The 17095-nt window shown below is 42.0% G+C and overlaps 1 long non-coding RNA gene and 2 pseudogenes across 1 annotated transcript; 1 reads left to right on the top strand and 2 right to left on the bottom strand.

Moving 5' to 3' along the window:
* The window catches only part of LOC111980224 (uncharacterized), a 401020-nt pseudogene that overhangs the window by 138961 nt on the left and 244964 nt on the right, over positions 1-17095 (top strand).
* LOC111981611 (poly [ADP-ribose] polymerase tankyrase-1-like) overlaps positions 1-17095 on the bottom strand; it is a 145886-nt pseudogene that overhangs the window by 48674 nt on the left and 80117 nt on the right.
* LOC111981614 (uncharacterized) lies at positions 13324-14710 on the bottom strand. The gene is made up of 2 exons (XR_002879615.2): positions 13695-14710; positions 13324-13635 (listed from the first exon to the last, which is right to left on the bottom strand). It is a non-coding gene; the product is annotated as an uncharacterized lncRNA (long non-coding RNA).

Raw genomic sequence — 17095 nt, forward strand, 5'->3', positions numbered from 1 at the left:
CAAGAGAGAAAGAGAGACGAACACAAACGTTGGCCAAACAGAGAGAAAGAGAGAGCGAACACAAACGTTGCCAAACAGAGAGAAAGAGAAGAGAGCGAACACAAACGTTTGGCCAAACAGAGAGAAAGAGAGAGCGAACACCAAACGTTGGCCAAACAGAGAGAAAGAGAGAGCGAACACAAACTTGCCAAACAAGAGGACAAGAGAGAGCGAACACAACGTTGCCAAACAGACGAGAAAAGAGAGAACGCGAACACAAACGTTGGCCAAACAAGAGAGAAAGAAGAGATGCGAACACAAACGTTGGCCAAACAGAGAGAGAAAGGAGAGCGACACAAACGTTGGCCAAACAGAGAGAAGAGAGAGCGAACACAAACGTTGGCCAAACAGAGAGAAAGAGAGAGCGAACACAAACGTTGGCCAAACAGAGAGAGAAGAAGAGCGAACACAAACGTTGGCCAAACAGAGAGAAAGAGAGACGAGCGGAACGACACAACGTTGGCCAAAACAAGAGAAAGAGAGAGAGGGCGAACACAAACGTTGGCCAAACAGAGAGAAAGAGAGAGCGAACACAAACGTTGGCCAAACAGAGAGAAAAGAGAGACCGAACACAAACGTTGGCCAAACAGAGAGAAAAGAGAGAGCGAACACAAACGTTGGCCAAAACAGAGAGAAAAGAAGATCGAACCACAAACGTTGGCCAAACAGAGAGAAAGAGAGAGCGAACACAAACGTTGGCCAAACAGAGAGAAAGAGAGAGCGAACACAAACGTTGGCCAAACAGGCGGGCTGGATCAATAGGACATTAGGCCTCTCCTCTGCCGACGGCTCACTGCTGGGGGAGATAAACGGCCCAGCCCCTCCCTCTAAATCAAATAAAATTGTATTGGTCACATACACATGGATAGCAGATGTTATTGCGAGAGTAGCGAAATGCTTGTGCTTCTAGTTCCGACAGTGCGGTAATTATCTAACAAGTAATCTAACAACTCCACAAAACTACCTAATACACAAATCTAAGTAAAGGGATGGAATAAGAATATGTACATATAAATATATGGATGGGCCATGACCGACCGGCATAGATAAGATGCAATATATGGTATAAAATACAGCATATACATCTGGGATGAGCAGTGCAAGGTATGTAAACATCATCATTAAAGTGGCATTAATAAAGTGACTCTAGGCCTATGGAAGGTGCTGCTTCTACTGCATATACACAGGATACTGTGGTAATGAGGCAGAACACAACGCTACCTACCCCTATACATAGAGAAGACTCACACAATACACAACGAGTATACAAACCATTAGGAACACCTGCTCTTTCCGTGACAGCCTGACCAGGTGAATCCAGGTGAAAGCTTTGACTAGGGCTGTTGTGGTGACCGTATTACCGCCACACCGGCAGTCAAGAGTCATGACCGCAGTAAAATTCCACGGAACCGTTGGATGTGCTTTGGTAGTACCCAACTTACTAACAACCATCAGGCCCTAATGGCCTGGTAGTCAGGGTTCTATTGTGCCTCTACCACTGGCATTGATGCAAATGCAATCGAAAATCCCATCAAACAAAAAGGTATCATGCTTTTAAAACTCAACGTGATGCTCAGTTTGAAGAAAGAAGTTCAACAGCAGGTTTGTCATTGTGGATGATGTTTCAAATGAAATGGACAGCGCTTTCTAAGGTGATGATTCATTCCAAACTCCCATATGCATAGGCTTAGAGGACTTAGAGGACAAGCACATTAGAGTGCCTTTTAAAATGATAAACTTGGATTAGCTAACACAACGTGCCATTGGAACACAGAAGTGATGGTTGCTGATAATGGGCCTCGAACACACACACACACACACACACACACACACACACACACACCACAAACACGACAGTTGAAGTCGTAAGTTAACATACACTCAGGTTGGAGTCATTAAAACTCATTTTTTCAACCACTCCACAAATTTGTTGTTAACAAACTATACTTTTGGCAAGTCGGTTAGGCCATCTACTTTGTGCATGACACAAGCAAATTTTCCAACAATTGTTTACAGATTATTTTCACTTAAAATCCACTGTATCACAATAGTCTGTCATTTTTTAATGGCGTTTTGGAGCAGTGGCTTCTTACTTTCTGAGGGGCCTTTCAGGTCATGTAGATATAGGACTCGTTTTACTGTGGATATAATACTTTGAACCCGTTTCCTCCAGCATCTTCACAAGGTCCTTTGCTGTTGTTCTGAGATTGATTTGCACTTTTCACACCAAAGTACGTTCATCTCCAGGAGACAGAATGCGTCTCCTTCCTGAGCGGTATGACGGCTGTGTGGTCCATGGTGTTTATTCTTGCGTACTATTGTTTGTACAGATGGACGTGGTACCTTCAGGCGTTTGGAAATTGCTCCAAGGATGAACCAGACTTGTGGAGGTCTACCATTTGTTTTCTGAGGTCTTGGCTGATTTCTTTTCATTTTCCCATGATGTCAAGCAAAGATGCACTGAGTTTGAAGGTAGGCCTTGAAATACATCACAAGGTACACCTCCAATTGACTCAAATGATATCAATTAACCTATCAGAAGCTGCTAAGCCATGGCATCATTTTCTGGAATTTTCCAAGCTGTTTAAAGGCACAGTCAACTAGTGTATTTAAACTTCTGACCCACCGAAATTATGATACAGTGAATTATAAGTGAAATAATCTGTCTGTAACAATTGTTGGAAAAATTACTTGTGTCATGCACAAAGTAGATGTCCTAAAACCGACTTGCCAAAACTAAGTTGTTAACAGAAATTTGTCAGGTTGAAAAACGAGTTTTATGACTCCCAACCTAAGGTATGTAAACTTCCGACTTCAACAGTAGGTAGGTAGGTATATATATATTTATTATATTATGGTACACTTCAACTGTGAGAGACGGAATCTAAAACAAAAATCCAGAAAATCACATTGTATGATTTTTAAGTAATTAATTTGCATTTTATTGCATGGCATAAGTATTTGATCAACTACCAACCAGTAAGAATTCCGGCTCTCACAGACCTGTTAGTTTTCTTTAAGAAGCCCTCCTGTTCTCCACTCATTACCTGTGGAGAAAAAAGTAGCTATTGTCCTGTAGCCCATCCCAGCCTTGTGCAGGTCTACAATTTAACCCCTGATGTCTTACACAGCTCTCTGGTCTTGGCCATTGTGGAGAGGTTGGAGTCTGTTTGATTGAGTGTGTGGACAGGTGTCTTTTATACAGGTAACGAGTTCGAACAGGTGCAGTTAATACAGGTAATGAGTGGAGAACAGGAGGGCTTCTTAAAGAAAAACGAACAGGTCTGTGTCCCACTATATATAATATATATAATAATATAACGTGGGGAGGAACAAGTATTTGATACACTGCCGATTTTGCAGGTTTTCTCACTTACAAAGCATGTAGAGGTTCTGTAATTTTTATCATATGGTACACTTCAACTGTGAGAGACGGAATCTAAAACAAAAATCCCGAAAATCACATTGTATGATTTTTAAGTAATTAATTAGCATTTTATTGCATGCATAAGTATTGATACCATCAGAAAAGCAGAACTTAATATTTGGTACTGAATACTTTGTTTGCAATTACAGAGATCATACGTTTCCTGTAGTTCTTGACCAGGTTTGCACCACACTGCAGCAGGGATTTTGGCCACTCCTCCATACAGCCTTCTCCGATCCTTCAGGTTTCGGGGCTGTCGCTGGCAATACGGACTTTCAGCTCCCTCCAAAGATTTTCTATTGGGTTCAGGTCTGGACACAGGCTAGGCCACTCCAGGACCTTGAGATACTTCTTACGGAGCCACTCCTTAGTTGCCCTGGCTGTGTGTTTCGGGTCGTTGTCATGCTGGAAGACCCAGCCCGACCCCATCATCAATGCTCTTACTGAGGGAAGGAGGTTGTTGGCCAAGATCTTCGCAATACATGGCCCCATCCATCCTCCCCTCAATACGGTGCAGTCGTCCTGTCCCTTTGCAGAAAAGCATCCCCAAAGAATGATGTTTCCACTCCATGCTTCACGGTTGGGATGGTGTTCTTGGGTTGTACTCATCCTTCTTCTTCCTCCAAACACGGCGAGTGGAGTTTAGACCAAAAAGCTCTATTTTTGAATCATCAGACACATGACCTTCTCCATTCCTCCTCTGGATCATCCAGATGGTCATTGGCAATTCAGACGGGCCTGGACATGCGCCTGCTTGAGCAGGGGGACCTTGTGTGCGCTGCAGGATTTTAATCCATGACGGCGTAGTGTGTTACTAATGGTTTTCTTTGAGACTGTGGTCCCAGCTCTCTTCAGGTCATTGACCAGGTCCTGCTGTGTAGTTCTGGGCTGATCCTCACCTTCCTCATGATCATTGATGCCCCACGAGGTGAGATCTTGCATGGAGCCCCAGACCGAGGGTGATTGACCATCATCTTGAACTTCTTCTATTTTCTTCTATTTTCTAATAATTGCGCCAACAGTTGTTGCCTTCTCACCAAGCTGCTTGCCTATTGTCCTGTAGCCATCCCAGCCTTGTGCAGGTCTACAATTTTATCCTTGATGTCCTTACACAGCTCTCTGGTCTTGGCCATTGTGGAGAGGTTGGAGTCTGTTTGATTGAGTGTGTTGGACAGGTGTTCTTTATACAGGTAACGAGTTCAAACAGGTCAGTTAATACAGGTAATGAGTGGAGAACAGGAGGGCTTCTTAAAGAAACTATACAGGTCTGTGAGAGCCGGAATTCTTACTGGTTGGTAGGTGATCAAATACTTATGTCATGCAATAAAATGCAAATGAATTACTTAAAAATCATACAATGTGATTTTCTGGATTTTTGTTTTAGATTCCGTCTCTCACAGTTGAAGTGTACCTATGATAAAAATTACAGACCTCTACATGCTTTGTAAGTAGGAAAACCTGCAAAATCGGCAGTGTATCAAATACTTGTTCTCCCCACTGTATATCTATTCAGAAAACATCAACATAATATAACCACATATTAAAACTGTCAGTTTTTCCATTGTAAACCGACAAACATTCTAAGCATGGGCGAAGGTAGTCTTCCCACACCAAGACAGAGCTTTTGATCTGGAAATATGATCAACATTTAAACAAGGGTCTTTGATGACGGCTACAGAGCGATTCCCTAATTCTTAGGTCTTTGATGTTGTAATTAGCTGTGCAACACGCTACTTCTCTGCCACCTTCTATTCCCATTACTGCTGGACAGAAGATAGAGCCAGGAAGTAGTCGGAGAGAGCTGAGCAGGCAGTCTAAATTCGCTACAAAATCATATGATCAAAACATGGATCGAGAGCATTTCAGAAATGAAGCTCTAGAAATCACATCCGCCTGCGGAGCAGCTGCTCTTTAGAATCTTGAGGAGGCTCGATGACATCAGTGCATGATTTGAACCACACAAAGGTCAAAAGAATCTCAGAATCCCCGAGTAGAAAACATTCAAAGTTGCTAGTGTGTATTGGGTTGAAAATAACACTTTCAGCTTTGGCCGCAGACTATTCCCAGTCCAATTCTAACACTCACACCAGCTATACATAATCTTTATGTTTACGCCATAAATATGTCAAGTAAATATTACCCCAACAGAGAAATCAGAGCCTACCTGTGCTGATGTGATAGCAGAGTGGAAGTGGTAATTATTGTGATAAAATAGGAAAATGTATGTTCAGTGAGTCGGAGGCTAACAGGCAGTCTGTACAAAGTACACAGAGAGAACTGAGAAGAAGTCTCCCCCTGGTACGGAGTGTGCTAATTGGAAACTATATGGCTGGAAAAATCAGCTCAGTAAAATAAGATGGACTTTATTTATCAGTAGTGGTAATACCAACTATCTATGAACCACAACAAAAACAACCCTCAATTTGCTTGCCTGACTGCTTTCGCAGACGGTTCAAACGAGTCAAAACACTCCATATTAACGACCCCGTCTCAGGGAGGACATGCAGTACACATACCACTACATTAGCACTCTCTCTACCACATTCCTCCTTTCTTACAAAACGTACGAACGAGGAATAAAGAAAAAGGAGAAACATTTAGAAAAATAAAGGAACAGAGGTAAAGGTCAATTGTGGCTCAGTGAAACATTTGAGGTTTGATTCACTGCACGAGTGTGGTTAAAACTCCATAAGTGATCATTTTTTCTGAAGGCATCTTGATAATGCTCTCCAGCGAGCTGCCATGCAGAGCCGTGTTATTAATGCTCCCCAGCGAGCTGCCGTGCAGAGCCGTGTTATTAATGCTCCCCAGCGAGCCGTGTTATTAATGCTCCCCAGCGAGCCGTGTTATTAATGCTTGCCAGCGAGCTGCCGTGCAGAGCCGTGTTATTAATGCTCTCCAGCGAGCTGCCGTGCAGAGCCTTGTTATTAACGCTCCCCAGCGAGCTACCGTGTAGAGCCTTGTTATTAATGCTCCCCAGCGAGCTGCCGTGCAGAGCCGTGTTATTAATGCTCCCCAGCGAGCCGTGTTATTAATGCTCCCCAGCGAGCTTCCGTGCAGAGCCGTGTTATTAATGCTCCCAGCGAGCCACGTTATTAATGCTTGCCAGCGAGCTGCCGTGTAGAGCCGTGTTATTAATGCTCCCCAGCGAGCTGCCGTGCAGAGCCATGTTATAAATGCTCCCCAGCGAGCTGCCGTGTAGAGCCTTGTTATTAATGCTCCCCAGCGAGCTGCCGTGCAGAGCCATGTTATTAATGCTCCCCAGCGAGCTGCCGTGCAGAGCCATTGTTATAAATGCTCCCCAGCGAGCTGCCGTGTAGAGCCTTTTATTAATGCTCCCAGCGAGCTGCCGTGCAGAGCCATGTTATAAATGCTCCCAGCGAGCTGCCGTGTAGAGCCTTGTTATTGACGCTCCCCAGCGAGCCATGTTATTAATGCTCCCCAGCGAGCTGCCGTGCAGAGCCGTGTTATGACGCTCCCCAGCGAGCTGCCCGTGTAGAGCCATGTTATTAATGCTCCCCAGCGAGGCTGCCCGTGTAGAGCCATGTTATTAATGCTCCCCAGCGAGCTGCCATGCAGAGACGTGTTTATTGACGCTCCCCAGCGAGCCATGTTATAAATGCTCCCCATCGAGCTGCCTTGTAGAGCCATGTTATTAATGCTCCCCAGCGAGCTGCCATGCAGAGCCGTGTTATTAATGCTCCCCAGCGAGCTGCCCGTGTAGAGCCATGTTATTAATGCTCCCCAGCGAGCTGCCACATCGAGCTGTGCTGCGTTAATAACGTCCTGCACTCCTGGGCTCTCCATCATCCTGACCCACCCGACACCATGCACCCATCGCTCCTATCAAACACACACACTCAGCCTCTTGCCTCACACACAGACATGCACTCAGCCTCTCTCTCATACACACACGCTCTCTCTTACTCCAAGCTTCCAAATTAAACCCTGGTAAAGCAGGCAGGATAGCGTAATGCGGGAGACTGCTTTTGAAGATTTGCACACGCAGACCTATGTTTTACTATACTGTACTTGAGGACTTTTTGGAGACCAACAATTGATTCCCATTCAAAATCCTATTTTCCCCTAACCCTAAAATAGGCCTTTTTACAAGTGAGGACTGGTAAAATGTCCTTACTCCTCTGGGTTACTATTCTAGTGAGGCTTTTTGGTACACACAAGTATAGTCAAATGTGTCCACACACACAAACTCTCCTTTCAGCTTTGATGTGAATCACGGACAGCAGTATTGATCCTTTGTCAAGAAGGAACCTGCCTAAAATAGCCTTTTTACAAGTGAGTACCGTCAAAATGTCCTCACTTCTCTGAATTGTAGTTGGTTTTCTATTCTTGTGAGGTCTTCTGGTACTCACAAGTATAGTACAACGTGTCCACACACACCTTTCAGCTTTGATGTGAATCACGGGCAGCAGTACTGATGCTCGGCTGGTGTTTTGTATTCTTACTCCCTCCACAGGTATTGATGGCGGTTTTCAAATATGATGGTAAAACTGGTGACATTCCAATCTACACGGTAAAACTGGTGACATTCCAATCTACACGGTAAAACTGTAAACATAAAGCCACAGTTCCTATTATAAATGCATACACTTAGGTGGGGGGGTGTAACACCAGGCAGTGTCCTCCCCACTGGTTAGAGCTAATTAAAAAAGTATTAGTTGTATGTAAGGGCTCCGCATGGTATACATCGTCCAATGAAATGCCTACTTGCAGGTTCTTTCTGGACAATGCAACAATAACAAATGGTAAAAGAGGAGTGGAGTGGTGGGATTCCCTACACCAATGAATGACCCTTAATTACCCAGGCAGTCACCAGCTAATTATGACTATTATAGGTCAAATAGGGGGTACTTATATTTGTCCTGTTTCACACATGTACAAATGTGTAACCTGTACAGTGTGTGGTGAAATGGAAATGTGTTTTTTTGCATATCCCACTCCCCCTGAGACACCCTCGGAGAGAGGGGTCATGGCATGGGATCAGCCATTATTGACGGCAACCCGGGAGCAATCCCCCTAGTCGGATTCAAACTAGGAACCTTTTGGTTACTGGCCCAAAGCTCTAACCGCTTTACCTGCAGCCCTCGCTAGGCTACATGTCCCGCTAGGCTACATGCCCCGCTAGGCTACATGTCCCGCTAGGCTACATGCCCCGCTAGGGTAACGGATGAAGCATAAGTGCCATCAGAGAAATGACAATCTGACAAACATATTTTATAGGACAGCGTGAACCAGTTGATTAACTGACTGAATCAGTAACAAGCGCCTGTGTGACTGCGTAGTCCAGCTGGTGTCACACAGACACATGCAGAGATCCTCATTCAGTGATTCATCCATCCATCTAAATTATAAAGCCCACTTTACCAAAGCATTTCTTCTAGATGCCCTCTCTCTCATTCCCCCTGCGGTACAATATGCGGAGGAGGATGTCACTTCGAAGGCAGCGCCAGAATGCAGAGGGTGTGATGGTTATGACAAGCCCCGGGGCATCATTTCTAACCGTTGCATAATTACACACTAAATATCCACGTGCGCCATTTCTGAAAAGGCAGCACGTACAAAAATATTGCGTTTTTTTTTTGGACTTGGCACACGCCATACATACATATGCATATTCCCCGTTACAAATCAGCCCCATCCTGAAGCTAGGCCAAGGCAGTTCTAAAGGAAACAGCAATAGCAGACTTGATTAAATGTCTTTGTAAAATGTCACTTTTGCAGTGACATTTGCTGTAGGCCTATGCTATCTGACACAAAAAGATAATGAAAGAACAAAATTTGCTAATTGTTGTGGACCTGTAAACCGATAGTTGGAATTTAAAAAAGGGCCTAATGTTTTGCATTCACTTTTCCTCAAACCTATACGCTGCACTGCCCGAATTCTAAAACATTGTCTAGTTACCGTGGTAGCTATACACACTTCAAGGCAAAAGATCAACAGTCGGTTCACCTGTTAAATTGTACTGTATGTTATAAACCACGCTCCCTATCTTATTCATAGAACAAAATACTTGAAATAGCCTATCAAATAAGCCCAATTAAATGAGGTGATGCGTATGGTAATTTGTTGTAGGCTATGGCTACTTAGGGAATATGAACACATCACGCACAGAAAAGGTGAATAATTTATTCTGCAATGGTTATAGAACATATGGATTGTGTATAAACGCAATAGTCTACCCCAGAAATGTTTAAATGCATTATTCAGACGTAAGCTACTGAAGTAACCTCCAACCGTCTGTTCCCCGGTAATAATCTGCGCTCCAGATCGGAAGGTAGAGAGCAAAATACTTGCAATAGCTAATCTATTTACGACTGTGAAATGGCTCCAATTAAAATGAGAGGGGGGACTAATGGTATACTTGTTGTAGGCCTATGCTACCTCGTGAGTACGAAACCATTACAGAAAAGGTGAGGAATTTATTATGCAGTGATCATGGAAATGAACAAAATAATATCCTAGGAAATAGAAGCCTATTTCAAATAAGGTATTTCTATTTTCTATAAATTTGCAAACATTTCTAAAAACCTGTTTTTGGTTTGTCTTGGGTAGATTGGTGAGGAACATTTTTTGTTTAATCCATTTTAGAATAAGGCTGTAACGTAACAATGTGGAACACTGGCTTCTTAATTTACCTCAACAACCTGCTTCCAACCAGTCCCTTCAAGGCCCCTGGGAAAAGTGGGATGTGCTGAGGCTGAATGAACCGGTCCCGTCTCCAACCTCACCTTCTTTTCTGTGTCATCATGACCATCGTGGCTTTTCATAACCGTCATGAACATCAAGGCTTGTAATATTTTTAAACTTTTTTATTAAAAAAATATGATTTAACCATTATTTAACTAGGCAAGTCAGTTAAGAACAAATTCTTATTTACAATGACTGCCAAACCCGGACGACGCTGGGCCACTTGTGAGTCCCATAGGGTGGCGCACAATCACGGCCGGGTGTGATACAGCCTGGATTCGAACCAGGGACTCTAGTGACACCTCTTGCACTGAGATGCAGTGCCTTAGACCGCTATCCCCACTCGGGAGCCCATAACCATCAGAGACCTCATTTATAAACCATTTGTACCTACAAAATATACCCCAAAACATGCGTGCGTCATTCTTCACGCAAAAGTTGACATTTATAAAAACTGTGAAAATGTGCTCAACTTCTCACAAACTTTAGACCATACGTACACACAGTTTCTAGTAGTTTAAGTATTGCATTGCAAGAAGGCAAGTAGATTAGTATTTTGGGCAAATGGGGGATATGATGGACACGTTTATTCATAACAATAAACAGGTTAATAACAAGATGCAAATACTTGCCGTTAGTGAGAAGATCTATTTAGTCTATCTATTTAGTTTATCTTTGCATTTTTTAATTATTTACATAAGTATTCAGATTTTTTTTTTCATTTTAAAGTTATTATGTAAATAATTAAAAAAATGCAAAGATAAACTAAATAGATTTTTTCTCTTCTCGCTAACGGCAAATATTTGCATCTTGTTATTATAATTGAGTTATTATAATTGAATATAATTGAGCTTAGGGGCAATGAACCACAGGATTGGGCTTCTATCTGAATCCACATGGACCCTTGTCTGTTTGTGATCTATGTTAGCATGTTGCGGATTTGGGCAGACCAGTAGTACAATTGAAGGGAGGGAAGAGCAAGACCGCTCTTAGATTCAGGTTTCGATAGAGTGGAGAACTTGATCCTAGGTTTTTTATTGCCCCATATAAATTTGGTGATGCTTTGGTTAGTTGTTTTGAAAAAGGAAACTGGGCGATAGCATTTGAGCATCTGAAAAAAATTGTTCAGTCTAGGGAGGATGTTCATACGGATGACATTAATTCTTCCGACTAAGCTAATTGGGAGGGAGATCCAGGTTTGGAGATCGTTCTTGATTCGATCCAGGAGAGGAAGATCATTTTCAATTCAGATCTGGTGTTACGAAGATCCCAAGGTATTGAAACCCCTGTGTCTTCCACTGGAATGGACATAGTGTCTTCATAGAGCTGGTGAGTGTAAGATTGAGAGGGCAAACAGTTGATTTGTTCAAACTTATCTTATATCCTGAAAACTTTCCATACTGAGCAATTGTGTCTAAAATGGGAGGGATTTCTCAGGGTTGGATACGTAGAGCAAGACATCCTCCGCGTAGAGCGAAATCATGTGCTGCAGGCCACCTGCAGAAGTATGAGAGAAACTTTCCAAATACAGGGGTGCCAAGAGTGTAGCGTCATACCCAAGAAGACTCGAGACTGTAATCGCTGGCAAAGGTGCTTCAACAAAGTACTGAGTAAAGGGTCTGAATACTTCTGTAAATGTGCTATTTCCATTTTATATTTTTAATACATTTCTAAAAAACTTTTTTAATAATTCTAAAAGGCTGTTTTTGTTTTGTCATTATGGGGTATTGTGTGTAGATTGATGAGGGGAAAAATGATTTAATCCATTTTAGAATAAGGCTGTAACGTAACAAAATGTCGAAAAAGTCAAGTGGTCTGAATACACTGTATCTACCTCAGATACCTCGTACCCCTGCACATTGATCTGGTACTCCCTGTATATAGCGTCATTCTTGTGTATTTTATCTCTCGTGTTACAAATTCTTATATATTTTTTTTTTTAAAGTTATCTGTGTTGTTGGGATGGGCTTGTAAGCAAGCATTTCATGGTAAAGTCTATACCCGTTGTATTCAGCGCATGTGACATTTTGGGGGGATTTTATTTTATTTGACCAGCTGTGTTCAGGTACTTTGTTGAGGCAGGCAAGTGTTCAGAGGGTGCGCCTCATCTGAGCGCTACGCTAAGCTTCCTGTCACATTGTCGGCCCAAGGTAATTTCTTTAACACTACACTGATATGTCACAGAGCTGCTGGAGTTGATGCCAGGGGACTGCCAGTGTACTGATTCCTCCACAGTATCAACACAAACCAGTCCAACTCAGAAGAACAAAGTAACAATCTAATTCATCCTGCTACAAATAGGATGATAGAAAAACAACTAGGCCTATTGTTCATGTCTTGAACCAGAACCTACTAGGGTTTCTAACAACTCATTACAACCAGTGCTGCAGACACAGCAGTAGCCTAGATTAAAAGCTTATCTGTGGGCAGAGAATCATACATGGCTGTTATCACAGGTTCAGAGTGGATTCATTACTTTACCACACACTCTATTTTCACCTACACTGCTCCTCCTTAAAGTAGCCATGGAAATAGCCTAACACTGCTGAAAGACCACACATTGGAAAACGGGATCCTTGGGACATCCCAACTCTGATGTCGTCACCCCATTGACGTTGACATTTTAAAAGGTTAAGGTAAAGGTTATGGTTTGGCAAGGGTTATGGTTTGGCAAGGGTTATGGTTTGGCAAGGGTTATGGTTTGGCAAGGGTTATGGTTAGGCAAGCGTTATGGTTAGGCAAGCGTTATGGTTAGGCAAGCGTTATGGTTAGGCAAGCGTTATGGTTATGTAAGCGTTATGGTTAGGTAAGCGTTATGGTTATGTAAGCGTTATGGTTAGGTAAGCGTTATGGTAACCATACCCTAACTGCTACACTTCTCCTGCTTATAGTAGCCACGGAAATAGCCTAAAACTGCTGAAAGATGACACATGGTCAAGGACAGAATTCTCAATTTCCTATTTCCCTGATCATTCCATCATTGCCAAGAGCCTTTTCTGTCCCGGCTGCTGCAATGCTCATTATAGAAACAAACTGTGACAAAAGATTTTACGGAGAAACTCTGGGTTTCAGGCCATGAAGGTATCTGAGGACGATGACAACCCCTTGCTGCTTTTTGCGGTGTGGATTCAGCAATAAAAAAATAAAAAAAGACAGGCAGAGCAACACAGAATCCGATGACAAACGGTGCCGCTCGGCAAGAGCTTACGTATTCCATTATATAACGTTACATCAACAAAAGAATGAACCAGTAAGACAGAATTTTATGACAAATGGAAAACAGAAGACTTGAGCAACCAAGGACAAGCTTCTCTTCAATTATTTCCCTGGGGTATGGAGGCGAGGCGGGGAGACTGACGAAGAGGCGGAGGCAGGAAATGCGAGCAGTGGATCATTAGCATACAGTGACTTCAAAGTATTCATGCCCCTTGACTTATTCCACATTTTGCTGTGTTACAGCCTTAATTCAAAATTGATTAAATATGTTTTTTTCCCCTCACATCTACAAACACACAATACCCCATAATGCCAAATCAAAACATGCTTATCGATATTTTTTCAAAATATTGAAAATTAAATACAGAAATGTCAGTAATTATGCAGAATTGTTCCCAGCCCTGAGTCAAGACATGTTATAGTCACCTTTGGCAGTGATTACAGCTGTGAGTCTTTCTGGGTAAGTCTCTAAGAGTTTTCTACACCTGGATTGTACAATATTTACACATTATTCTTTAGAAAAATCTTCAAGCTCTCAAGTTGGTTGTTGATCATTGCTAGACAGCCATTTTCAAGTAATCATAGATTTTAATGCCGATTTAAGTCAAAACTAACTCGGCCACTCAAGAACATTCAATGTAATCTTGGTAAGCAACTCCAGTGTATATTTGGCCTACTAGAAGGTGAATTTGTCTCCTAGTGTCTGTTGGAAAGCAGACTGAACCAGGTTTTCCTCTATGTGCTTATATTGAGATTCTTGAACACTTTTTATGCAGTTTTACTTTAGTGCCTTATTGCATGTTTTGGAGTATTTGTATTCTGTACAGGCGTCCTCCGTTTCACTCTGTCAGTTAGGTCAGTGTTGTGGAGTAACTACAATGTTGTTGATCCATCCTCAGTTTTCGCCTATCACATCCATTAAACTCGGTAACTGTTTTAAAGTCACCATTGGCCTCGATGAAATCCCTGAGCGGTTTCCTTCTTCTCCAGCAACTGAGTTCGGAAGGACGCTTGTATATTGGTAATGACTAGGTGTATTGATACACCATCCAAAGTGTAATTAATAACTTCCCCATGCTCAAAGGGGTATTCAAAGCCCTTTTTTTTGCCCATCTACCAATAATAGGTGACCTTCTTTGCGAAGCATTGGAAAACCTCCCTGGTCCTTGTTGTTGAACCTGTGTTTGAAATGTACTGCTGGAATGAGGAACGTTACAGATAATTGTATACAGTTGAAGTCAGAAGTTTACGTACACTTAGGTTGGAGTCATTAAAACTTGTTTTTCAACCACTCCACAAATTTCTTGTTAACAAACTATATTTTGGCAAGTCGGTTAGGACATCTACTTTGTGCATGACAAGTCTGTTTTCCAACAATTGTTTACAGACAGATTATTTCACTTATAATTCACTGTATCACAATTCCAGTGGGTAGGAAGTTTACATACACTAAGTTGACTGTGCCTTTAAACAGCTTGGAAAATTCCAGAAACTTATGTCATGGCTTTAGAAGCTTCTGATAGGCTAATTGACTTCATTTGAATCAATTGGACGTGTACCTGTGGATGTATTTCAAAGCCTACTCAGTGACTCTTTGCTTGACATCATGGGAAAATCAAAAGAAATCAGCCAAGACCTCAGAAAACAAATGGTAGACCTCCACAAGTCTGGTTCATCCTTGGGAGCAATTTCCAAACGCCTGAAGGTACCACGTCCATCTGTACAAACAATAGTACGCAAGTATAAACACCATGGGACTACACAGCCGTCATACCGCTCAGGAAGGAGACGCGTTCTGTCTCCTAGAGATGAACGTACTTTGGTGCGAAAAGTGCAAATCAATCCCAGAACAACAGCAAAGGACCTTGTGAAGATGCTTGAGGAAACAGGTACAAAAGTATCAATATCCACAGTAAAACGAGTCCTATATCGACATAACCTGAAAGGCCGCTCAGCAAGGAAGAAGCCACTGCTCCAAAACCGCCATTAAAAAGCCAGACTACGGTTTGCAACTGAACATGGGGACAAAGATCGTACTTTTTGTAGAAATGTCCTCTGGTCTGATGAAACAAAAATAGAACTGTTTGGCCATAATGAACATCGTTATGTTTGGAGGAAAAAGGGGGAGGCGTGCAAGCCGAAGAACACCATCCCAACCGTGAAGCACGGGGGTGCTTTGCTGCAGAAGGGACTGGTGCACTTCACAAAATAGATGGCATCATGAGAATGGAAAATTATGTGGATATATTGAAGCAACATCTCAAGAAATCAGTCAGGAAGTTAAAGCTTGGTCGCAAATGGGTCTTCCAAATGGACAATGACCTCAAGCATACTTCCAAAGTTGTGGCAAAATGGCTTAAGGACAACAAAGTCAAGGTATTGGAGCGGCCATCACAACGCCTGACCTCCATCCTATAGAAAATTTGAGGGCAGAACTGAAAAAGCGTGTGCGAACAAGGAGGCCTACAAACCTGACTCAATTACACCAGCTCTGTCAGGAGGAATGGGCCAAAATTCACCCAACTTATTTTGGGAAGCTTGTGGAAGGCTACCCTAAATGTTTGACCCAAATTAAAACATTTAAAGGCAATGCTACCAAATACTAATTGAGTGTATGTAAACTTCTGACCCAGTGGGAATGTGATGAAAGAAATAAAAGCTTAAATAAATCATTCTCTCTACTATTAGTCTGACATGTCACATTCTTAAAATAAAGTGGTGATCCTAACTGACCTAAGACAGGGAATTTTTACTGGAATTAAATGTCAGGAATTGTGAAAAACTGAGTTTAAATGTATTTGGCCAAGGTGTATGTAAACTTCCAACTTCAACTGTATGTGGCGTACAGAGATGAGGTAGTCATTAAAAAAGCATGTTAAACACTATTATTGCACACAGAGTGAGTCCATGCAACTTATTAGTTTACTTGTAAGCACATCTTTACTCATGTACTTGCCATAAAAAAGGAGTAGAATACTTACTGACTCAAGACATTTCAGCTTTTCATTTTTAACAAATTAGTAAACATTTCTAAAAACATAATTCCACTGACATTATTGGGTATTGTGTATAGGCCTGTGACACAAAATATACATTTTATCAATTTTAAATTTAGGCTGTAACAAAATATTTGGAGAAAGTCAAGGGGTGTGAATACTTTCTGAAGCCACTGTACATAGACAGATCACTTAGGAAACAAAAACAAGCAGATCTTAGAGAGGGAGAGAAAAGCCTGGGAAATATATTAAGCGAACTGAATGAGTTCAAGGAGCAAGTGTGATTTACTATTTACTTGATTGATTTATTTAGCATAGAGTATAGAGGGAGAGATTAGCTGGGCATGGAATTAAACTAGACAGGTGAGAGCATTGAGGATTAACTGACTGTAGATATAGGCCAAGTCTCTTCAGGAGCGTTAAATGAACACTCACTGGCAGTAGTAGTAGAATCTCTATGGAATCACCTGTCACAAACTGACTTCTTAACTACAACATGAATGGCACATACCTCTGAATAAAATGCTCAACCAAAACCTCAGCAAGCTTTGCATATTTTGAAGTTCGCTTATCTCTCGCAAAGCGAGCCTTTAATTCTATTCCAGTTGAATCGTTAATTTCTTTATCAGCTTTGACAACAGAAATTATAAGTGGAATAGTATATGAGGAAGGAGAATCCTCAGAACAGAATATCATTACTATGGTAAT

Source organism: Salvelinus sp. IW2-2015, linkage group LG20, assembly GCF_002910315.2.
Source record: "Salvelinus sp. IW2-2015 linkage group LG20, ASM291031v2, whole genome shotgun sequence".
NCBI lineage: Eukaryota > Metazoa > Chordata > Actinopteri > Salmoniformes > Salmonidae > Salvelinus > Salvelinus sp. IW2-2015.